Here is a 25,645-nt window from a genome sequence, read left to right as displayed (position 1 = left end):
AGGCTCTGTAGACCTTGCTTGGGATGATGGGAAGCCACTGGTGGAAGGAAGCTGGTTGAGCAAGGAAGCTCAGTGATCGGAATTACGTGTTAAAAAGATCACTCATAACATAACATTGTAAATCAACTATACTTCAATTAAAGAAAAAAAAAATCACTCTTGATTCTCTGGGGAGAACAGATAGCAGAGTGCCCAGAGCAGAAGTAGAATGATTAGTTAAGAGGCTATTGCATTTTATTAAAAAACTGCAATTATATGGAGGCTAGAAGATGGACGGCAGAAGGGAATTCAACTTCTTTCAGAAAGTATTTCACTTTTAATTTTGTTAAGATTACAGATAGGGCAAGAAAACCATTATAGCAATAAGTACTAGTGTGTGCTTTGAATTATGTTGTTCTTGATTCTCTGACTCAGAGCTGGAGAGTGACTTTTTGGTGTGGCAAGGCTCTCAGCCTGAACCTACTCTGCTCACTTAAAAATCCCACACATCTGGGCATGACTTGAGGGCCTGTAGGGAAAGGCAACCCAGCCAGTAATTTCTTTGCATGAGGGAGAACAAGGCATTTCCTGGGGAAAAAATTCACCATGCAGCCATGTTTCAGGACCAAGATTGGCAGTGAAAAGGGGAAGGGCAATATCGTTTGGTCATGCCTCCCAATCCTAACCAAACTACCATACGTCTCTAATGCCAAAACCCTGAGAGGAAGGGGCCATAAAAAAACTAGAAGAGCTTTTTCATAGAAATCTGTGTAAGATATTGGGAAGGTGGACTTTTGATGTGATATCCACAGGATAGAGTTATAAGACAAAATTATAAGTTAGGGATACTCCTCACTGTGTAGAACGCAGTGGGGCTTAGGTTTTTTGGGCTTCCAAGAACACAGGCTGGCTTGCGCATATTAAGGGTTCCGGTGGTGGCACTCAGCACTCTGGGTTGTTGAAGTGGATTAAGCAGCAGCCAGCCCTCAGAGTCCTGTAAGAGCAATAATAATAAATATTGCAGTTGGAGTGAGGAGATATTAAATTATGTGTTTGTGATACTTATTTCTACTCATAGAAGAAAATTCTGTCTCTGACCTCTGCTTTTGCTTTGCACCTACCAAGAGATATTCTAGATCTGCTAGCTCAGTTTCTAGATTTGTCTTGTGTGGAAGGATAATGGGTAAAAAACAGCTGAAGAATTTCAAGGAGTAAGACTGGATGATTTGTTTGTATTAGAAAGGGGACCGGGAACTGCTTGTAAGTAGAGGGGATCAACAGAGGGGAAAGAGCCAAATGAATAGTGTTTTATTGTGAATTGAGAGTAGGGATGGATATAGAGGGTTCAGCACAAGGTGTAGGATTATAAGAAATATTGTGAGCAAAAGGAATTGGGAAAGAAGATATTAAGAAGCTGATTTGAAATAGATCTTTTTATTTTCTTTGAGAGTCTCAATATATTAAGATTGAAATTGCTTTTAACTTACCTTTTTTTTTTTTTTTTTTGGAGGTTAGACTTGTTACTTATATGTGACGCCATTCCAGCACTGGACTCATGGAGGCTGAACATTTATTCAGGTAATAATAGATAACATTTATGGAATACTTCTTATGTGCCAGGCAACAAACTAAGTGCTTTACCCTTGATCTCATTTAATCCTCACACAATCTCATAAGGTTGGGAGTGTTACTGCACCCATTTAATAGATGAAGAGATTGAGACTCACAGTATATCAAGATTGAATTAATCTGAATTAAAAAATGGAAAAAGGCTACTGTAATAGTCAAAGTGAGAGATGATGGTAGCTTGGGTTAGGTGATGTCATTTCTTACCTGGCATAAATATCGTGAATGTAAAATGGTTTTGATTGGCTGTACTTCACCCTCATTTCCATAACTTTTCCTCATTGCTGAATACATCATGCTTTTAGTTTGTCTTTTTTTTTTTTTTTTTGGCTGCGTTGGGTCTTCATTGTTGTGCATGGGCTTTCTCTAGTTGCGGTGAGCAGAGGCTGCTCTTCGTTGTGGTGTGCGGGCTTCTCATTGCGGTGGCTTCTCGTTGCGGAGCACGGGCTCTAGGCGTGTGGGCTTCAGTAGTTGCAGCACACGGGCTCAGTAGTTGTGGCAGGCGGGCCCTAGAGCGTGCAGGCTTCAGTAGTTGTGGCACGTGGTCTCAGTAGTTATGGCGCGCAGGCTCTAGAACACAGGCTCAGTAGTTGTGGCACATGGGCTTAGCCTGCTCCACAGCATGTGGGATCCTCCCGGACCAGGGATCGAACCCTTGTCCCCTGCATTGGCAGGAGGATTCTTAACCACTGCACCACCAGGAAAGTCCTTTTAGTTTGTCTTTAAAACAGTGGAAATATCTTTTGGTAAAGAAAAATTCAGCTTAGGGTTTTTTTTTTTTGGCTGTGTTAGGTCTTTGTTGCTGTGCGCGGGCTTTCTCTAGTTGTGGCGAGTGAGGGCTACTCTTCATTGCGGTGTGCGGGCTTCTCATTGCAGTGGCTTCTCTTGTTGCAGAGCACGGGCTCTAGGCGCACGGGCTTCAGTAGTTGTGGCATGTGGGCTCAGTAGTTGCGGCTCGCGGGCTGTAGAGTGCAGGCTCAGTAGTTGTGGTTCATGGGCTTAGTTGCTCTGCAGCGTGTGGGATCTTCCTGGACCAGGGCTCGGACCCGTGTCCCCTGCATTGGCAGGCAGATTCTTAACCACTGCGCCAGGAGGGAAGCCCCAGCTTAGGGTTTTTAACCTTAAAGCTTTTTGAACTTTTTAGAAAGTAGATAAAAAGTTTTGCAATAGTTTATATTTTTTGAGTAAATATCTACAAAAGGTAGATATCTATAATTGAGGAATTCTTAAGAGGTGATTAATATAGATAATAGAGTTTTTTTTGTTGATTTCATCACGCTTGAGATACTATTCACAAGTATTTTCAAGTTTAAGGAACCTTATTAGGGTTTCTTGTAGGAGCTTTTTTTGGTGTATCTAAATGCTTGTTTACAGATTACAGTAATTGTAGTACTTGCCAGAACTGGCAGGGTGTCTAGCACTACCGACTGAAGATCAGTCAAAAATGAAGATCGAGCATCTCTGAAATTATAATGTAGGTTAATGGAAGTTTCTTTTTTTTAAAATTTTATTTATGTATTTGGCTGCATCGGGTCTTAGTTGCAGCGCGCAGGCTCTTCGTTGCAGCGCGCGGGCTTCTCTTTATCTGTGGTGTGCGGGCTTCAGAGCGCGTGGGCTCAGTAGTTGTGGTGCGTAGCCTTAGTTGCCCCGTGGCATATGGGATCTTAGTTCCCCGACCAGGGATCGAACCCATGTCCCCTGCATTGGAAGGTGGATTCTTAACTACTGGACCCCAGGGAAGTCCCCCGGAAGTATTTTTTTTTAATTTTTAAAAATTTATTTATTATTTTTGACTGCATTGGGTCTTCGTTGCTGCACGTGGGCTTTTCTTTAGTTGCAGTGAGCAGGGGCTATTCTTCGTTGCGGTGTATGGGCTTCTCAATGCGGTGGCTTCTCTTGTTGCGGAGCACAGGCTCTAGGCACGCAGGCTTCAGTAGTTGGGGCAAGTGGGCTCAGTAGTTGTGGCCCGTGGGCTCTAGAGCGCAGGCTCAATAGTTGTGGTGCACAGGCTTAGTCATTCCGTGTCATGTGGGATCTTCCCGGACCAGGGATCGAACCCGTGTCCCTTGCATTGGCAGGCAGATTCTTAACCACTGCGCCACCAGAGAAGTCATGGAAGTATTTTTAAGTTCACAAAAAAATTCAAATTTATATGCTACTTTGAGTGGTTCTCCATGTTTAATGTTGCCAGGAGTTGCCTGTACACTCAGCAAGGTAAAGTAAAACCGCTTTATTACTACCTTATCAATTATTGAGTTGCCAGCATGTGTACATTGCCCTATCATATTTTCAAAAAAGAGCTTAATTGAGGCTTTTAATAATTGACATACAGTAAACTGTACATATTAAAACGTACAATTTGTTAAGTTTTGACATGTGTTCACTGTAAAACTGTCACGCCAATCAAGACATAATGAAGGTCTCACGAGCCCCTCGCCCCCTTCCCCCTCCCGGCCCCAACACCTCGGACCCCGGGACCGTGCCCCTCCCTGCCCCCAGGCTCCCACTCCCTAAGGAATTTCTACACCGGGGTGTCCCAGCCCGGCCGCGGGGAGTCCCCCTTCATCTCTGTCGGCTATGTGGACGACACGCAGTTCGTGCGGTTCGACAGCGACGCCCCGAATCCGAGGATGGAGCCGCAGATGCCATGGGTGGAGCAGGAGGGGCCGGAGTATTGGGATCGGAACTCGGGGATCTACAAGCACCACGCACAGACTTTCCGAGTGAACCTGAACACCCTGCGCGGCTACTACAACCAGAGCGAGGCCGAACCTCTTCAGCCCACCGTCCTCATGGCATCGTTGTTGGCCTGGTTCTCTTGGTGGTCACTGGAGCTGTGGTGGCTGGAGCTGTGATCTGGAGGAAGAAGCACTCAGGCAGCGACAGTGCCCAGGGCTGTGATGTTATCTTTCACCAGTCCTAAAGCGCTGTTTCCTGGATTATTCTTTCCATCTTTTCCAAAGAACCAAAAACTGGAAAGGAACAAGGATTAAACCCTGGAAGTCCCAGTGCTATGTGATCTGATCAGACCACACACCTGAGCAGACTGCAGAGTTTTGGCACTGCGTCTAGACAGCACAGAGACCAGGGAGTCCTAAACTTTAATTTGCATAAGAATCATCGGGACATCTTGGTAAGATTCAGAAGGTCTGTAGTAGGGCATGGGATTCTGTATTATAACAAGGTTGGTGCTGATTCTGCTTTCAGATCACATTTAGTAGCAAGAACGTAGACCAGGATTCCCACGTGGCTGTGCACCAGCCTCACCTGTAGGGCTTGTTGAATAAGCAAATCTTGGGCTCCGTGCCCAGCATTCTGAGATGGTGGGTCTGGGAAGAAGCCTGAGTATTTTGCAGCAATCCTTACAAGCAATCTTGGGATTCAGCCGGATTGAGAACGACTGAGGTCAGTGATCAGAGAGCGCTCAGGTTGGGGAGGAGCCTTAAATCCACACTTAAACCTTGTTTTTTCCTGGGAAGAAAAGAGCAAGACGTATGCTGGAGACACATGTTGGTTTTTCTACCCTGGGGTATGTAGCCAGGTGGAAGACTGACGAAGTGTTATCAGCTCAAGATAATGAAAATCTATGAATCCTTGCTCTCTGAAACTATTCCCTGGATGGATTTCTCACTCATTCCTTGGTATAAACAATGGAATACAAAAAAAAAAAAGACATAATGAACATATTTATCACCTCCACAAGTTTTCTTATCCCCATTTGTTATCCTTCTCCCAACCTCTGTGGTCTCCTGGCAACCACTGATCAATTTTCTGTCACTATAGAGTAGTTTGCATTGTCTAGAATTTTATATAAAGGGAATCATAAAGTGTATACTCTCATATTTACTTATTTTTGGTTTGGCTTTTTTTATCAAGCTAATTATTTTGAGATTCATCTATGTTGTTGCATGTATCAATAGTTATTCCTTTTTGTTGCTGAGTAGTGATCTTTTGTACAGCTGTAACACAATTTGTTCATGCATTCACTTACTGATGGACATTTGGGTTTATTCCGGTTTTTGGCAGTTACAGATAAAGTTATGCTATGATTATTTGTGTACAAATCTTTGTATGGACATATACTTGATTTTTCCCTCCAAGTTAATTTCTTTCTTTATTTTTTTTCTTTTTTTTTGACGTGAATTCACGTAGCGTACAATTAACAATTTTAAAGTGTACAGTTCATTGGTATTTAGTATATTTACAGTGTTCTGCAATCACAAGCACTTTCTAGATCCAAAACTTTTTCATTATTCCATAAACCACCCCATGCCCATTAACTAATCATTCCCCATTCTCTCTTCCCCCCATCCCTTGGTAACTTCTAATCTGCTTTCTGTCTCTATGGATTTGCCTAGTCTGGATATATAATATAAAAGAAATCAGACAATATGTGAACTTTTGTGATTGGCTTCTTTCATTTAGCATAATGTTTTCATGGTTCATCCAAGTTTTAGCATGTATCAGTACTTTGTTCTTTTTTTTTGGGTGCGCCATGTGGCTTGCGGGATCTCAGTCCCCCCACCAGGAATTGAACCTGGGCCATGACAGTGAAAACCTGGAATCCTAACCACTAGGCCACCAGGCAACTCCCAGTACTTTGTTCTTTTTTATGGCTGAATAATATTCTGTTGTGTGGTGGATATATCACATTTTGTTTATCCATTCATCAGTTAGTGGACTTTTAGGTTGTTTCCACTTTGGGGTACTGTGAATAATGCTGCTATGAACAATTATGTACAAGTTTTTGTGTGGAAATATGTTTTCATTTCTCTTGACTATAAACCTAGAAGTCTAATGCCTGGATCATATGGTAACTGTATGTTTAATTTTCTGAGGAACTGTCAAACTGCTTTCAAAGTGGTTGCATGATTTTACATTCCCACCGACAATGTTTGAGAGTACCAATTTGTCTATCATCATCAAACGTCTTATTGTCTGTCTTTTTGAGTCCAGCCATCCTAGTGGGTGTGAAGTAGTATCTCATTATGGTTTTGATTTGCATTTTCCTGGTGACTAGTGATGTTGAGCATCTTTTCACGTACAAATTGGCCATTTGTATATCTTTTTTGGAAAAATGTATATTTATTTAAATCCTTTGCCTTTTAAAAAATTGGATAACTTGTCTTTTTATTATTGAGTTGTAAGAGTTCTGGGTACAAGTTCCTTATCAGATGTATGCTTCGCAAATATTTCTTCCATAGGTTGTTTTTTCATTTTCTTGATGGTATTGTTTATAGACAAAAGTTTTAAATTTGATTAAGTCCACTGAATCTATTTTTTTCTTTAAGAGTTTTATGGTTTTAGCTCTTACATTTAGGTCTGTGATCCATTTTGAGTTAATTTTTGTGTATGGTGTGAGGTATGGTTCCAACTTTTTCTTTTATGTATAGATATCCACTTGTCTCATTACTGCATGTTGAAAAGACTGTCTTTGGCCTATTTGATTGTCTTGGCACCCTTGTCAAAAATCAGTCGACCATAAATGTAAGGATTTATTTCTGGACTTTCAATGCTATTCCACTACAATACTGTTTTGATTACTGTAGCTTTGTGTAGTTAGTTGAACTTGGGAAATATGAGTCCTCCAATTTTGTTGTTCTTTTTTAAGATTATGTTGTTTATTCTAGGTCCCTTGCATTTCCATGTGAATTTTAGGATCAGTTTGTCATTTTATGCAAAAAAAAAGCCAGCCAGGATTTTGATAGGGATTGCTTTGAATCTGTAGATCAGTTTTGGGAGTGTTACCATCTTAGCAGTAAGTCTTCCAATTGATGCACATAGGATGGATTTACTCTTATTTAGATATTATTTCATTTCTATCAATAATAGTTCGTGATTTTCAATATACAAGTTACATTTTTTTAACTCTACCCCATTACACTTCTTCTGTTAAATTTATAACTAAGTATTATTTTTGTTACCATTGTAAATTTTTCCCCCCTTAACTTCACTTTTGAGTTGTTCATTGCTTGTGTATAGAAATACAATCAATTTTTGTATATTGACCTTGTATCTTGCAACCTTGTTGAACTTGTTTATTAGTTTTTAGTGGATTCCTTAGGATTGTCTAGATACAGGATCTTGTCATCTGCAAATAGAGATCGTTTTTACTTCTTTTCCAGTCTGGATGCCTTTTCTTTCTTCTTAGTGCCTCATTGCCTTAGCTAGAACCTCCAGTGCAAAAGTTTATGTCTTTGTCTTGTTACTGAGCTTAGGATAAATGCATTCAGTCTTTAAGTAGGATGTTATTTATGGGGTTTTGCAGATTCCTTTTATGAAATTGAGTTATTTCCTTAGTGGTCCTGGGGATTACAATTGACATCTTAATTTATAACAATGTAGTTTAATTTAATACCAACTCAGTTACAGTCGTGTGCAAAACTTTGTGTCTGTATAGCTCTGTTCCCTCTTCTCTCTTTTGTTCTGTTACATACAAATTACATCTTTGTACATTGTGTGCCCATCAACACAGGTTTATAATCATAGCTTTATTTAGTTGTCTTTTAAATCAGATAGACAAAGAGTTACAAACAAAACATTTATTTATACTATCTTTTACATTTACCTATATAGTTACTTTTACCAGTACTTTTAATTTTTTTGTTTGGATTTGAGATACTGCCTTAGAGTCCTTTTATTTCAGCCTGAGTGACTGTCTTTAGTATTTCTTGTAAACTAGATCTGCTAGTGATGAGTTCTTTCATTTTTATCTAGGAATGTCTTAATTTCTCCTTTGTTTTTGAAGGATAGCTTTGCTGGAGATAGGATTCTTGGTTGATAGTCTTTTTCTTTCAGCACTTTGAATAAATCTTCCATTGCCTTCTGACCTCCATGGTTTTTGATGAGCTTCCTGGATTTGCAGATTTAGTGTTTGAGAAAAATTTGGCCATTATTTCATTAAATATCCTTTCTCTCTTGTCATGGGACTCCCAATATGAATTGTTAGGCTTTGTTCTGAGGCTTTGTTCATTTTTCTTTATTCTTTTTTCTTTCTGTTCCTCAGACAGATCTAGCCTAATTGACCTAGCTTCAAGTTTGTTGATTATTCCTTCTTCCTGCTCAGGTCTTGTGTTGAACTCTCTACTGATGTTTTTCATTTCCATTATTGTAGTTTCCAACTCCAAAATTTCCATTTGTGGTTCCTTTTTGTAATTTCTGTCTTTCTATTAATATTCTATTTTTGGTGAGGTATTTTTCTCATACTTTTTCTTTAGTACTTTAGTCATAGTTATCTTAACTTTTTTGATTTTTTTTTCCTCCCTCCCTCTTTCCTTTTTTGATCTTATTTAAAATGGCTGATCTTATTTTAAAATTCTATCTAAATCCAATGTTTGGGCTCCCTAAGTGACTTTCCGTTGACTGCCATTTTTCCTTGTGGGCCATACATTCTGCTTCAAGGAAATGTTGTTATATTGCTTCTTGTATAGTATAAGATTTTACAATACTGTACTTCTGTTTCTTCCCTCCTGGGCATACATTTACTTGTATATATAAATTGTACAATATATTTTAAATTATTCTTGCTTTGAATAGTTTAGTATTTTAAAAAGATATTTAAATAACGAAGAAAGAGTTTTATCTATTTACCCACATTGTTACCACTTATGCTCTTAACTCCTTTATGTAGATCCAGATTTTCATCTGTTATCATATTCATTCATCTTGAAGGACTAGTACAGGTCTGCTGGTGATGAATTCTTTCAGCTTTTGTATGTCTGAAAAGTTTTATTTATTTTAAATAAAAAAGTTTTATTTTATTTACTTTATTTTGCCTTCATTTTTGAAAGATATTTTCTGTGAGTATAGAATTTTTGGTTGACAGTTTTTTTTTTCTTTCAGTCCTTTAAGATACCACTCCATTGTCTTCTGACTTGAATAGTTTCCAGCGAGAATTCTGTTGTTACCTCCATCTTTGTTCCTCTATAGATAATAAGTCCTTTTTCTCTGGCTACTTTTTTTTTTTTATTAATTTATTTTATTTGTTTAATTTTGGCTGCATTGCATCTTTGTTGCTGCACATGGATTTTCTCTAGTTGCAGCGAGCGGGGGCTACTCTTTGTTGCAGTGTGCCGGCTTCTCATTGCGGTGGCTTCTCTTGTTGCAGAGCACAGGCTCTAGGCACTCAGGCTTCAGTAGTTGTGGCATGCGGGCTCAGTAGTTGTGGCTTGTGGACTCTAGAGCACAGGCTCAGTAGTTGTGGTGCACGGGCTTAGTTGCTCCGCGGCACGTGGGATCTTCCCGGACCGACTCGAGCCCATGTTCCCTGCATTGGCAGGCAGACTCTTAACCACTGCACCACCAGTGAAGCCCCTTCTCTGGCTACTTTTAAGATTTACTCTGTATTACTCGTTTTAGGTAGTTTGGTAATGAGGTGTTTTGTTCTTTGAGCTTCTTGGATCTGTGTATTTATAGTTTTATTCCAATTTGGAAACTTTTAAGTTATTGTTTCTGTAATATTTTTTTCCTCTCTCTTCTTTGGAGATACCACTGACACATATGTTAGGTAATTTGAAATTATTCCACAGTCCACTGTTCATTTTATTTAGTTTTTTCCCCTGATGTATTCTGTTGTAATTTCTAATCTGCTGTTAGTCTTACATAGTGTAGTTTTATCTCTAACATATCAGAGATTTTTTTTACTTCTTCTAACGTGCCTACTTTTTCCTTTCGATTTTTGCATATATGGAATGCAGTTATAATAACTTTCTAAATATCTTTCTTTACTATTTCTATAATCTGTATTGTTTCTCAGTCATTTATCTTAACTTTTCATTATGAAATAAGTATAATTTATAAGAAGTTGTACATGTTCCATGTGTTTTTCACCCATTTTCTCCCAGTGGTAACGCTTGGATAATTATAGGACAATATCAAAACTAGGAAATTGATATTGGTACAGTCTTCAGAGTTTATTCGTATCTGACCAGTTTTACATCTACTCCTGTGTGTGTGTGTGTGTGTGTGTGTGTGTGTGTGTGTAGTTCTATGGAATTTCATCATGTGTGAATTTGTATATCTACAGCCACCATCAAAGTACAGAACAGTTCTATTCAAACAAGAATTTTTCCTGTTGCCCTTTTTTTTTTCTTTTGGCTGCACCACGCAGCATTGGGGATCTTAGTTCCCCGACCAAGGATCAAACCCGTGCCCCCTGCATTGGGAGCATGGAGTCTTAACCACTGGGCCACCAGCGAAGTCCTTGTTGCCCTTTTATAACCACTCCTATCCTACCTACCTCCACCCCACTCATAAACCTGTAACCCTGGCAACCACTAATCTGTTCTCCATCTCTATAATATTGTCATTTCAAAATGTTATTTAAATGGAATCATACAGTATATAACCCTTTAAGGTTGACTTTTTTTGCCCCCACTCAGCATAATTCCCTTGAGGTCCATATAAGTTGTATATGTGTGTGTGTATCAATAGTTTGTACCCTTTTATTACTGAGTAGTGTTCCATGGTGTGGCTATCCCAAGTCTGTTTAAGCATTCACCTGTTGAAGGACTTCTGTATTGGTTCCAGTTTTGGGCTATTATGAATAAAGCTACTGTGAACATTCACAGACAGGTTTTTGTGTAAACATAAGTTTTTATTTTTCTGGAATAAAGGTCTAAGAGTACAGTTGCTGGGTGGCATGGTAATTGCATATTTCATTTAATAAGAAACTGCTAGACTTTCTTCTAGAGTGGCTTTGCCATGTTACATTCCTACCAGCTATGTATGAGTGATTTAGTTTCTTTGCATCCTTGCCAACATTTGGTATTGACAGTTTTTTTGTTTTGTTTCGTTTTTTTTGGCCATGCTGCGCAGCTTGTGGGATTTTAGTTCCCTGATCAGTGAATGAACCCAGGCCCTTGGCAGTGAGAGCATGGAATCCTAACCACTGGACCACCAGGGAATTCCAAACAGTATTTTTTATTTTAGCCATTATGATAGGTATGCAGTGATATCTCATTTTGGTTTTAATTTGTATTTCTCTAATGGCTAATGATTTTGAATATGTCTGTTCATGTCTTTTGCCCATTTTCTATTTGGATTGTTTGTTTCTTTACTGTTGAGTTTTGAGAATTCTTTATATATTCTGTATACAAGTCTTTTGTTGGATATGTGGTTTGCAGATATTTCTCCAATCTGTGGCTTACTCTCTTCTATGAGCTCTAGACTCCTTTGCTCTCTCAGACTTTCACTCCTGTGTTCTCCACTTAGGGAGCATGTTGGAGCATGCCTAGGTTCCCCTTAGACTCCCTCTTTTGACATTTCTTGGAAACTCTCCCTAGGCATTAAACTTGGGTAATCATAGAGCTTACCTTATTTGTTTCCCATCTCTGAGGAATCATTGTCCTTCATTGCCTGTTGTCCAGTGTCTTAAACACCAGTGTTTCACACATTTGTCTGGTTTTTTATTGTTTCTTCCAGGAAGATAAACATCATCCCTGTTATTCCAACTTAGTCAGAAGTGAGATCCCCACCCCAACCCCCAGAGTTTTCAATAACATTAGGAACATCCACTGTTATTAACTACTGTCCCAAAATTCCTTCCTTTCTTAAGTTGTTTTAAAAAAAGGGCCAGTTGGGGGGTGAGGTGGGAATGGAGGCTAAATATAACTCAGACAAAAAGATACTTCTGATGTTGTTCAGTGTCTCTTGAAGCCCAGCTACTTTCGGAAGTTTGCAAATCAATCAGATACATACAGGCTTAAAGCTGGAAATAGGTCAGCTACCATAGCACACAATGATGGTGGGAAAAGATTTTTGTGACAGCTTGTGTGTGATAATATATCCTTTCTTGTTCAGGATTCTCTTTGAATGTAATGCTAGATTCTGGGTGTTTTCAAATGCCTTTTCTCTATTCTTATCCTTATAGTCCTTTCCTTAAAAGAATAACCAAAAAAAAAAAAAAAAAAGAATAACCATATTTTTAAAATTACATTTTCCTTTATTTAAAGGGTAGAGTTAACCAGTTAAAGCAGCCTTTTCCAGCCTAGGTACATCTAGCTAGGTAATTCTCCTTTGACCTTTATTATTAGTTTTGGAGCTTATCTCAGAGTTAATGGTGATTTAATATATATACAAGTATTTCTTAAAGATTTCTCTCTGCATTTCAAAGCTGTGCTTATCTATGTAAAAATTCAGAGAGATAAGTATTGCCACAGGATCACATGGCTAGTAGCTATCAAACACTTGAAGAAAATATTTCTTTGGAGTTATTTTGTGGAATTAGGACACATTTCAGTAATTAGGTAACTGAGCTCTGGGAATCTGCTAGAGCCACCTTTAGAATAGAGCTGCCTCTGCTTATGCTAGTCTCATCAGGAAAGTTTTATTTCTATTCCCAGTCTATTGTTTCTGCTGATGAACAAGGGCATAGCTTGGTATATTATTAGTCAGCTGTTTTTCCGCAGTGTGTATCATGATGCCTCGCACAGAATGGTTACAGAGTATTTGTTGCATGAATGAATGAATGCCTCTTCCTTGAGTCACTGCTTCAGTCAGTTCCCTTCATATATTTCATCCAGGATCTTTCTTTTCTTTCCATCTCTATCCTTTTGGTCATTTTTTTGTTTGTATTTCCTCCAGAGGGTGAACAAAGAAGGCAAAGAAGATGAACCTGAAATCATTTCATTCTTTATGAGTAACTCGGATAAGAAAAAAGTATTGTATGAGAAGAAATTGAAACTCCTGGCTAAAATGAGAGTTTTGAGTTAATACTGGATTTCGTTTATCTTTTCTGTCTTTCCCTGGCATTACTAATGATGGATTGGTGTTTTGCTTTTCTTCAAAGCCCTGAACAGCTTTCTCTTTAATTATAGCTAGTGATATGCTCCTTTAGTTTTCATTTTTATTTCTAATTTTTCTTACTTTTCCTCTGTATGGAGTTCTCTTCCTCTTCTTTATTCCTTAAATATTGATGTGTCCTGAGGCCTATGCTCACCTCTCTAGTCTTTTCTGTGGTTAATCTGACACTGTTCTCACCATGCACTCTCCTTTTAAAATCCAAGGTTTCGACTTCTGCCACAGTTTGGTGGTCTAGATATCCAGTTCCATCAGTGTAACTGCCTGTTGGGCACTTTGATTATGTCAGCTTGTGGGCACATCACATTTACCATGTTTTAAACAGAACTTTATTATCTTTTTTTTCCCCAAACTGGTTTCTCCTTCAGTATTTGTATCTCAGTGGTGGAAATGTCTACCCCAATTGTTCTCAAACTTTTTGGTATCATAATCTCTTTGTACTCTTAAAAATTACTGAGGCCTCCAAAAGAGCTTTTGTTTTATGTAGGTTATAACTATCAATATTAATGTATTAGAAATTAAAACTGAGAAATTTAAAAAACATTAATTCATTTAAAAATGATAATAAATCCATTACATGTTAACATAAAAGTGAATTAAAAAAAATTTTTTCCCCATAACAACAGCAACAAAATTTATGAGAAATGTGTCATTGTTTTTAATTTTTGCAAATAATTTAGTGTTGGGGTTAATAGAATACAGATGAATTCTCGTATCTGCCTTTCATTCAGTTAGTTGTGATATTACATGTCATGTAGCTTCTGGAAAATGCTCTTGTGTATCTTTGAGGGCATGAGAGTGAAAAGGGTGAATAAGGTCTTAACCAAAACCATTATTATAAAAATGGTTTTGACCTTGCATATCCCATGAAAAAGTCTTGGAGCTTCCCAGGGGTCCCAGGCCACACTGTGATAACTCCTTTTCTCTCTGGTTGCCTGGGTGTTCTCTTAGGCTTCTCTTTTCCCAACCATCACACATACCTCCTATGTCACCAAGTCTTAATGATTCTACCTCCTTAATGCCTCTTGGGTCAGAGTCCCCTCATTCTACAGCCAGAATGCTTATCTCATCTTTTCCCTACTTGGTGTCTCTGCCTCTATTTTATCTTCTTTCTAACCCATCCACATTGTAGCAAAAATAGATTCTAAAATAGAAATATGATCATATAACTACTTTCTGAAAGTCCTTTACAAGTTTCCCATTGCTTTAGTTAGTACACAAGATGTTTTATGATCCTGTTTCCACTAACCTCTAGCTTCTTCTCCAAACACTTTTCTGTGAGTACCTTATACTATAACTTTCTTTACGCAATACTTGCAGTCCTGAGAAAGCATCATGGTGACCCATACATCTGTGTTAATGATATTATTGGGTTCACACTATGTTCCTGGCACTGTTCTAAGTACTTTACATATATTATCTCATTTAATCTTTACACAGTCTTCCAAAAGAAGTACTTTTACCATTTTATTTTGTAGATGAGGAAACTGGGATTTAAAGAGTGAAGTAACTTTCCTCAGATCATCCAGTTGTTAAATATGGAATCTAAGTCTGTTTCTCCACTTCTCTATTTGGCTAAATACTGTTTGTCCTTGAGGATTATTAGGCTTAAGCATCCCCTCCTTCTGGAAGCCTTTCCTCCAGTGTGATTTAGATGACTGTTCCTTCTGTTTCCATTTAACCTTGTGAGCAGCTCTAGCTAGCATTTAACATATTAGAATTTACTTATTTGTCACCTGCATGATTGATTTTCCTGGTAGGTACAGGAAGGGAACTTCATTCCTCTGGCACAGGAAAATTAGTCTGCATCCCAGAATATTTATTTCTAAAAGGAAAATGTATGTTGAGGGCCTTAAAACCTAATGTCACTCTGGACCTACTTATTCTGTTCATTCTATGTAAGCAAAGCCCTCAGTTTCAGAGAAACTATAAAACAAATAATAATATTTCTATATTAATTCTTCCAAATTTAAAAAATAGTATCCCTGATCTTGTATTGGTTTAGAGGAGACTAAATAACAACAACAAAATAATAGCTAACATTTATTTAAAATATTTTCCATGTATCTAAGCATTTTACCGGTATATTAACTCACTTTAATATTTACAACCCCGTGAGATAGTTATTATTAACCTTTGTTTTACAGATAAGGGAAACTGAGGCACCAAGAGGTTAAGCAGCTTATCCAAGATCACACAGCTTGTAAGTGGCAGGTGGGGAAGTCAAATCTCTAAAAACTATACTGTGCAGAATACTGAATCTTTTTACCCAGGATCCCATATTTATAGTCTTTGTTAGGATAAAGGTATGTGAGGATTAGAGGTAAAATTATATGGCACAACTCTAGTGTCGTGATCTTACAGAAAAAGATGATTTACTATAGATTTTTTAAAATGTGTTTTCTTTTAAAACACCATCTTTTTAGTACGAATGAAAGGATCTTTCAATGTTATCATTATTACAAAATTAATATCATAGTTCTGAGCTTCCTGCCCAATTAATTCCTACTTTCCCAGTGAATAATAGCAACAAAAAGTTTCATATTTTAGTTGAGACTTAGGAAGCTGATAATTATTCTCCTAGCAAGTTACATTGGTTAATTCCAGAATCCTGTTTTCTTTATTTGTTAGATACATCTGCCCTCCCCCCATTCCTTAAGCATTGCTGTGGATGTTTAATTTTGAGAATGCTAATTAGCTTTAGTAATTACACACCTTGAGGCATGTCTAGACATTTATAGCTTTGTATTTTTGGTCTAGAATAGGATGTGTTGGAACTTTTTGGCTTTTGTGTCTTTGTTTTTTTTTTAAAGAAAGCTTTGAATTTAGTTTAGGGAGGAGTTATGTTAATCTAAGTTCAGTCATGGAATTTAGGGCTATTGCGAGTTTATTTAGCCAGTATCCAGGAATATCATACTTGTCTTTTGCTAATAGTATTCTGAAGTCACCAAAAGTAGTTTTTCTTTAAGATGATGCTTTATGTTGTAGATGGAATCAGACCAATGTGGAGGATATAATTTTATTAAAATAAGGACCCAGCCTAGTTTGGGGATTTGTGTGAATCAGAAAGCACAGCCACAACAGGTCCCCCATGTCGACACACTTTTAATTCTCAGTTATGCAGGATATGCTGCTGAGGTATCTTTTTACCAGCCATCATTCTGTCTTATCTGAAAGTGTTATGTATATAATGTTGTCAAAGTTGTTTCAGTCTGTTTCAGAATAGAAGATTACATACTTCTGCTACAATGTTCTAACCCTTAGTTTGAAAATGAGCATTCATCAGAGAGATAAATGGATTGATTTAAGAAAATTTAAAAACCATAATAATGTTTTTGAGAACTTGATGGGGTGTAGGATATGGTTTGTAGACTTGCTTTGAAGCTCTTAAGAATTGATAGGATCGACCTATGCCAGATTCAGTGGGGTTGCGGATAAAAGCGTGAGAGACATGCAGAAAGGTGCCTTTTCCCTAACCTGCTCTTTTGGATGTCTTTCTATTATATCCCATCATATTTGGAGCCTAAAACAAGAGCTTCAGTATAATTTAGTTAATTGAATTATCCTCTCTGGTAGGATTATGTGTGAAATTACTGAGTATTATTAGTATCTCTGTGCAGGCAGGTAAGGAATCAAAGTTGAAGAGAGCAAAAATGTCCTTACATTAAAGACATACTCTGATGTTTCAGTTAATTTCATTTTTAAAGAAACTGTTCTGAAATTAGAGGGAGCAGCTAAGTGAAGTAGCCATATATAAATAATTCACTTTCTGGTTATACCAGGCTTGCTTACATATGATATTGATGTTGGGGTATCAGATAACCACTCCATACTTGCTTTTTGTAGTTAATGGTTTATTAACAATGGTTTATTCGTTGTGCCAGGAACTATCTGAGAGTAAGGGATATAGCAATGAAAAGAAAAGGAAAAATCCCTGCCCTTATAGATCTTACATTTTTTTTCCGGTTTTATCGAGATACAATTGACATATAGCTCTGTATAAATTTAAGGTGTACTGCACAATGACTTGACACATATATTGAAAAATGATTACCACAATAAGTTTCGTTAACATTCATCTCCCTGTGTAGTTAGAAAAATGGAGCTTACATTTTAGTGGGAGAAATGGTTATAAGAAAAATAATCAGTGCCATCAGACTTCCATGGAATTAATGCAGAATTCCTTAAGATGAGACTTACAGATGGCTGTGTTTTGGTTGTAGTTTCTCTGGAATTGGCTCTACTTCTTTGTCCTTTTAGTACCTACATTGCCCATACTAGGGAGAAGAGTGATAGAAGAGCATATAATAAATAATAGTTTCAGTTTGTCACAGATTTGCTGTGCATCAGGCACCCTGAAAAATAACTTTGAAAATTATTTAATTGCATTAAAATCCTGTGAAGGAGATTTTAACTTGCTTATTTTACAGGTCAGTAAAGTGAGGCTTACAGAGGTGATAACTACTCTGAGATGACATAGCTGGTGTGTGATATATCTAGGCATACCTGCTCCTAACAGTTTTAAATCCCAGGGCAAAAGCATGAATGGAAGCACATATTCCATGTGTCTAGATATTTAAGTTATAAATCAGGATTTTAAAAACAACTGTTAGAAAAAAATTCTTTCCTCCTGCTTAGATATACTTTCATAATGACCTAGAAGGCCACAATTCCTGGACTCACCAAAATTCTGAGATAGGATGGGATAGTACAGGGATACCCTCTAGGTCTAGTCTCCATCTACACCCCTCTCTCTCATTATCTGTCCCTTGCCCACCATTCAGACCATGGAATGTGAACAACAATGAGTATTGCCTGTCGAGAACAGAGTTTGAGAAGAGATCCACTGAAGGCCCTGGAAGTGAGCTTGGGACTGCTTGGGCGGGGCATTCTAGAATCCAGAGAATATAGTTGGGAGTGACAGAGTTGGGGGCTTCAGGTAGGTATGGCCCCTTGGTCCCATGAACATCTTGCCCTGAGGGGATAGACAGGTCAGAAGAGGGTCAGAGTGGATCTGTCTAAAGTGCAAGACCCAGAATAGGCTTTCTTTACCACAGCCAAGGGTGGTACTAGCACCAGGACTCAAACCCAGGTACATTTGACCATACTGTCCTTTGTCAACAGTAAGAAAGTGTGGATTTACAGAGAAAGGACGTGATGGCTTACTGTCTGGTGAGTGGAGCAGGGATGGAAAACAGCTAGTCTGACTATGTTATGTCATGCTTGGAGAAGTGCTTCAGATGGATCATGTTTTCAATGAGCCAGTCTGTTTCTCCTTTGAAAATACTATTTAGTGTTTACTCTTAGACTCTAGGGAATTTAAGAATTGAAAAAAAGGGACTTCCCCGGCCCTCCAGTGGTTAGGACTCCACGCTTCCACTGTAGGGGGCATGGGTTCGATCCCTGGTCAGGGAACTAGGATCCCACATGCCGCATGGCCAAAAAAAAAAAAAAAAAACAGAAAAGAATTGAAAACAAACAAACTTCATGTGTTCCAAGTGCATTCTGGTCTTTCTGTAGTTTAAGTTGAATGGCACAGTTATGAAGAGACATATACAATTTTTCTTCTAAAGATGGGTGAGGCAGAAGCATATTGGTCTGTTTATGTTTTGGGCTGGAATTTACACTGAACAAGAATTTCTTCAGTACTGTTTGTTTTGCTTAGTTAGAATGAAGCATTTATAAAAGGACTAGATTATGGTTTCTGTTGTATTTTATATCATACGTTAAAGGTAGATCAGGCATCATTATATAGTCTTAAAATTTTCAGTTGTCTGAAATTGATCTCAGAATTAGGAAGAGAGTGATGTATATTTTGGTGGCTGTGAGGAAATGAAGTTTGGATGTAGAATGTTATATTTTCATCACACAGATTGTTGAGTTTGTGGAATACATCTGGGTTCTGATCATTCTTATAGTCCTCAGGACACCAGTTTTAAGGATGACTGTCCAGCCACACTATTCATCAGACCCCATACTTGAAGCATTCTTGAGTAGGTTGAAACCTGCACAATCCACATGAACCCATGACCTTGGACTATCCTCATCTAATTATAAACTTGTTGTTTCGTTTTTTTTTTTTTGGCCGCGGGCTCTTAGTTCCCCTACCACTGATGGAACCCCGGGCCTCAGCAGTGAAAGTGCTGTGTCCTAACTACTGGACCCCCAGGGAAGTCCCAAATTCATCGATTTTATCAGACTTGGAGTTTAATTTAAATATGGAAAGAACATAATCATGGCTTCTGTTCAGTTTTCAAGGTACCCTTTTTGTTAACAGGTGAGAATCTTATGTGTGCATGTGTTGCGTGATCAGCTCTGTTAGGGGTGGAAAACTGAATAGTAAAATCTTGAGTGCTATGTACCCTCAATACTAGAGGCATAATTAGTAAGTCTAAATTGATGTTAGACCTAGAATATAGTGGTGTGAAAAATAGAATTTTAACCCCCCTTCTAATTTTTTTCTAAAAAAAATGTCTTCCCTATGTCATTTGGATTTGCTTTTTTTATGATACCTACTGTTGCCAAATAGTACTATTGTTTATTACCTTTTTTTGTTACCAAATTTGCCAAGTTCCTGAAAAATACTTGTTTTTTGAAAAAACAAATTGGAATTCTGGATCTGTTTTGAGTGACAGTTTCAGCAGCATCCTGTATTGCAGAGGGCTTGGGAATTTGTTGACATAAATCTATTTTCTCTTACTCCCAACTCCTCCATCTAGGCTCTATAGTTTATTTTTAAGTCTTGCTGCTGTGCTCTGTATTGCGGGAGCTCTTTTCCTGAATTATTTATCATTGTTTGGAGCTGAATGGAGCAGTATGTTTTTTCACCACTGCTCATTAGAACCCATGTGTCTGTCTTCAACTTGGTTGACAGATTTGGTTCATGTTAAATCCCACTGGTTCCTCCTCGCAAGGCTGCAAGGCATTGTGGGAACAGGCCACAATCTGTGATACATTGTAAGATCATTCAGGCTTTTAGATTATTGTTATTTTGTTTTGGCAGCAGTGGGAAAGATAGAAGCTATGCAATGTTCTTTCCTTAGTCTCTGCTCAAAGGTAGAGATTGTTATGATGATTTTTGTGATGAAGCTTATTTTATGTTTTTATAGTTGTATTTTCAGGAAAGATGAGGGAGGAATCCCTACAAAAAGCATAGCATTAAATCAAGATTCAAATTTAGTTATAAATATGACCCAGATACTTAGGGGCACTTTGAAATTCTCTGGTCTTGGGGTATGGGTTGTGGGGAATTTGTTTGTTTTGTCTGGGAATATTTCTTCTCATTGCCTATTCTTTCACCATCTTACAGATTGTAGGCTTGGAAGAAGGATGGCAAATCTAAGAGTGAGGCAATTATTTTGAATATTTCTTCCCTTTTCTATTTTCCAGTACATCAGAACTGATGTTTCTCTTTTGTCTCCATCCAGTGTTTTTTCCTGCATCTTTTTTTTTCTCTGATGTATGAGCACACTACTATATGTATATTCTTTACTTTTAAAAATGTTTTCCCCTTTCATATCATTGTAGGCAGAAGTAGGTGGCTGTCACTCACTTGGGCAGAAGAGTAATCTTGTTTGTCCCCACTGCCCTGTTGTCCATCTCTGAGTTTGCTTGTACCTTTTTAAAAAAAGTAATGGTATAGATTTGGTTCCCATTCTTGGAGTAATGATGAAATGCTTTTATATATATATATATATATATATATATATATATATATATTTTTTTTTTTTTTGCTTTTATATTTTGAACCAGAACAAGCATTTTGGCCTTCTGTTGCTGCTTTTGGTCAGTGCTACTGGCTGAGAAACTGGTATCTCACTGCTCAGTGATTCCAGTTTTTATCATTATCATTTCACTGCCCTGTGATAGTGGTTCTCAGTTGCATAAATCCCACATATCTCAGCAGGACCTAAGGACAGCCCCACTCACTGACTGTTTTCCTGACATTTCACTAAACTCCTTTCTTTGGACTGTGTCAGCCAAGTTGAACTAAACTAAATTTACTGTCTTTCCCCTTGTGCTTTTGCTCTCCTCCAAGTTATCCTGACTCTCTTCTTTAGCAATACATTTCCATGATTTCTTGAAAAATCCAGTGCAAAACTGTGTTCTTTAGGAAACTTTCCATGGTTCAAACTACCCAACTCTTATTAATTTGTGTGTACTCCTAGTTTTTGTAGTTATTGGGGCTTCTATTTTCAAGTTACTGATGATGTAAAGTATAGTCCCTGAACTCTAGGAGGTCTAATCTTAGGGGGGATTCAAAGATGAATGGACTTATTTTTCTAATTATTTTGAATTCTTTTGGTTTTAAATTTCACACATATATTTTTAAATTCCAGATTTCAATTGTAAGAGCAAGAGCAAGTGTCTTGTTTTCCATAGAAGAAATCTGATGAACTGTTCCTACTGCTCTCGGCATGTAGTAGACAGCCACCTGCCTTAACATGAGGCAGTCTCATTGGATAATAGGTATCAATATAGGGAAAGAGGGATCCTAAGTATTGGATATTTTCTCTTTTGTATCTTTTATAATGGTAAGAATACTAAGACTTTACAGTCTTACTTGGAATTATATTTTGGAGACTAAATGACACAGATTACAGACTGAATGTCCAAAAGACATGCTTGGTTTCTGAAATAGCCATCCAAGTTTTGTCTGCATAACGAAGTTAAAGCCTACTTATTACTGGCATGCTAGAAGGGTGGCTTACCTGAGCAAAAAGTCTATCCCTGACAGTCCTATGGTATAGCTGTACATTCTTAATAGATTTGAGTTTGTATTAGTTTACTGTGAAAGTCTTTTAGGTGACATTCAAACCCAGAATTGCACATCATCTGCAGGGCTGTTAACCTCATTTCCAACCCCCCCATGACACTTTGCATGAGAGTTGAGTTTACCTTAGAAATCTTATTTCAGATCTAGGGTCCCTGACCTTTTAAGAAGTGGAGCTATGTTTCATTTTCCTGACACTTCTTAGATCATTTGATGGTGTTAAGGTGCTAGGGTAGGGGTAGGGGGTAGGAGAGTAAGATCTGGTAGCTTGAAAGTTCCTGGGTGAAGACTAGGAGGAAAGCTACTTGAGGATACTTATTTGCTTAACCCTTCTATGTGAAATCAATCTCCTGACCACTTATCCTGCCTTCTTAGCCCCACCCCAGCCACATCAGCTGAATTCTCAGTCCCAATGCTGCTAACTGTGTGCAGAGTGAGGGAATGGTCTCCAAGCCTGCCCTTACTTCTGGCACCAATTTCAGAGTTTGGGGGTCCCCAGGACCACTTTTGGGTTCAATAATTTGCTAGAAGGACTCGCAGAACTCACTAAAAGGTGTTCCACTCAAAGTTACGGTTTATTTCAGCAGAAGGATGAAGATTAAAATAAGCCAATAAAAGAGACTCATGATGCAGAGTCCAGGAGGGTTCCAAATGCTGAGCTTCTAGTTGTCCTCTCCCAGTGGAGTCATGGACAGCATTAACTCTTCCTGGCAATGATGCGTGACAATACACATAGACTACTGCCGATCCAAGAAGCTCATCCAAGCCTTGGTGTCCAGAGTTTTTACTGGGACTCCATCATCCCATAGATGTGGTTGATGGCCTATGTAGTCAACCTCAGTCTCCAGCCTCTCCTCAGATGGAGCTAATACTATGTGACAAAGTATTGTACAAAGTCCCCACCATAAATCACATTGTTAGGCTATCTGGCACAGCTCAAGGCCCCCCAGTAAACAAAGACTCTTATCAAGCAGGACATTCCAGCAACTTAGGATTACTTCTAGAGTTCTAAAGGCAAAAACCAGAGCTCTTTTGGGGCAAGGTTAAATTCTTTACGACATACTGTGCCTTAGGCCCAACCAAGAAAAAGGGGAAGGGAACTAGTTTAAATTTTTAATTTTTTTTTTGGCTGCATGGCATGTGGAATCTTAGTTCCCCAACCAGGGATTAAGCCATGCCCCTTGCAATGGAAGCACGGAGTCCTAACCACTGGACCGCCATGGAAGTCCCTAGTTTAAATTTTTTGAACCACGTAAATTTATTTTCTGGTCAAAAAGTTAGATATATATAAATGGAATTTTTTTAAAAAGTAGGTGCAAGTTGTTAGAGCTCCCAGGCACCTGAGAGAAGCAAATTCAGATCATCTGGTGGAACGTACCTCAACCCTAGCTTCAGAGAATTCCCAGAGATAGATTACCAACAAATATGAGCTAATAATAATAATATCACAAGTAAACAAGTCACTGTGAGCAAGTGTCAGCAGAAACAATTGATCCAGACCCACAGAAACTTCAGATATTGGGATTATTTGCTATAGAATGTAAAATAAGTATTTTTAATGAAATAGGAGTGTGTGAATAAAAACGATGATTAACAAAGAAGAGGAAAAAAACAACACTGGTTCGTTTGTAAAATAAGCCATTAAATATTTTAGAAGTAAAAAAACATAATTCAAAGTTAAAAACTCAGTGCAAAAGAACTTGTACTTCTGGTCATGGTGGAATAACAAGAAGTTGATTTATGCCCCTGCCTTAAACAAATAAATAACTGTACAAAATGTATTTTAGAAACTGCTTTCAGATATTGGACAAAGGGTAGCAGAGAACAGTGATACCTGAAAGAAGGGAAAAACAAACAAGTTGAGCCCTATCATGGCCCCACATTCCACCTAAAGAAAGTTTCCAGGCTACAGCAGCTAGGATGGGAAGGGATACCCAAACAGAGCTGGCAGTCTCCCTGAATTGAGGAGACAGAGGTAAAAGTTCGGGGAAGCCAAGGCAGCTAGAATTTGTGGGCAGAGGGCTTCATAGGAAAGAGAGCAACAGAGATTTGCAGAGGTTTCCCCTAAACCTTCATGGTGCAGTACAGTAGCTACTAACCACATGTGTATATTTAAATAAAAATTCAGTTCCTCAGGTGCATTAACCACATTTCAAATGCTCAGTAGCCACAATTTCATCACCACAGAAAGTTCTATTGGATTTTTACTGCCTTAGACTCTTCAGCTGAGTGTCAGTTCATGATTAATGAGGAAACTAACCCAAGGCCAGAAAAAGATCATTAGAAAGCATTAGTCAGAACTGGAATACAGGGCCATGAATATTTTGTTTCCACTAGCCAGCACAGAAGCCACTCTGACATCTGGGACGTTGAGTGGAGTCCTTAGAAGGGTATTGCCTTAGTAATGGTGCCAAATTAGCCACAGTTTAAAGGATTTTCCTAACAAAGTAGAAAAGCAAGCCTCAGAAGGATCAAATTGTTTTCAAGTCACTGATTAGTAGAACAAAGTTCAAAGTTAAAGAAATTTAAAGAAAAACTCTAGCAGTTAACAATGCAAAATTTACAATGTTTGGCATCCAATCACAAATTGTCAGGTCATACAAAGAAGCAGAGAGTATAGTAAATATTGAGGAAAAAAGACCAGTCAATAGAAATAGTAGATGACAGACTTAGACAAGGATACTGTAGCCGCTTTAACTATTCCATAGGTTCAAAAAGCTAGAGGAAAGATTGTGCATGTTAAGTAGAGACATGGAAGATATAAAAATAACTCAAATAAAACTCCTGAAGATGAAAATTGCAATGGCAGAAATGAAAAATGTAGTGGACAGGATTAATAGCAGATAGGCATTGCAGAAGAAAAAAATTAGTGAACTTGAGGACATAGCAATAGAAGCATCCAAAATGAAACATAAGAAAAAGATTGAAAGTATAAATATACAGGGATAAGAGAATAATGAATAAGTGAGTGGTGGGACAACATCAGAGAGCCTAAGAATACATATAATTGGAGTCTCAGGAATGTGGGAGTGGGCACAGAAAAAATATTTGAAAAATAATGGCTGTATGTTTTCTAAATTTATTGAAAACTATAAACTCACAGATCAAAAAAGCTCATTTAAGGTTTTCTCTTCACTGATTTTAAGCAATTTGATTATGATATGCTTTGGTATAGCTCTCTTCATGATTTTTCTGTTTTGGGTTCTTTGAGCTGCTTGGTTCTATTAGAACCCAAAACAGAAGAATCACAAAGAGAGCTGTATCAAGGCACACCTTAATCAAATTGCTCAAAACTAGTGAAGAGAGAGTCTTGAAAGCAGACAGGAACAAAACCAAAAACAAACCCCTCCCAAAACACTATATACAGAGGTGTTATGGGCTGAATTATATCCCCCCAAATTTGTATGTTGAAGCTCTAACCCCAGCACCTCAGAATGTGACTGTATTTGGAGAAAGGACCTTTAAAGA

The 25,645-nt window shown here is 38.0% G+C and overlaps 1 protein-coding gene and 1 pseudogene across 18 annotated transcripts in view; both read left to right on the top strand.

Moving 5' to 3' along the window:
• The window catches only part of R3HDM2 (R3H domain containing 2), a 148,124-nt gene that overhangs the window by 41,425 nt on the left and 81,054 nt on the right, over positions 1-25,645 (top strand). For 14 of the 18 annotated variants that reach the window (XM_068559698.1, XM_068559700.1, XM_068559702.1 and 11 more), the window contains one exon: positions 1,495-1,557. The exons of 1 other annotated variant lie outside the window; for it this stretch is intronic. The gene's annotated coding sequence lies outside the window, so the exon portion shown is untranslated. Of the gene's footprint in view, positions 1-1,489; positions 1,558-15,587; positions 15,608-25,645 lie in introns of those variants that run through there. 3 more of the 18 variants (XM_068559699.1, XM_068559701.1, XM_068559704.1) reach the window with 2 other exon arrangements.
• Positions 3,780-4,583, top strand: LOC137775816 (BOLA class I histocompatibility antigen, alpha chain BL3-7-like; annotated as a pseudogene).

This window comes from Eschrichtius robustus, chromosome 13, assembly GCF_028021215.1.
Source record: "Eschrichtius robustus isolate mEscRob2 chromosome 13, mEscRob2.pri, whole genome shotgun sequence".
NCBI classification, from domain to species: domain Eukaryota; kingdom Metazoa; phylum Chordata; class Mammalia; order Artiodactyla; family Eschrichtiidae; genus Eschrichtius; species Eschrichtius robustus.
This window is presented reverse-complemented; position numbering and strand designations above follow the sequence as displayed.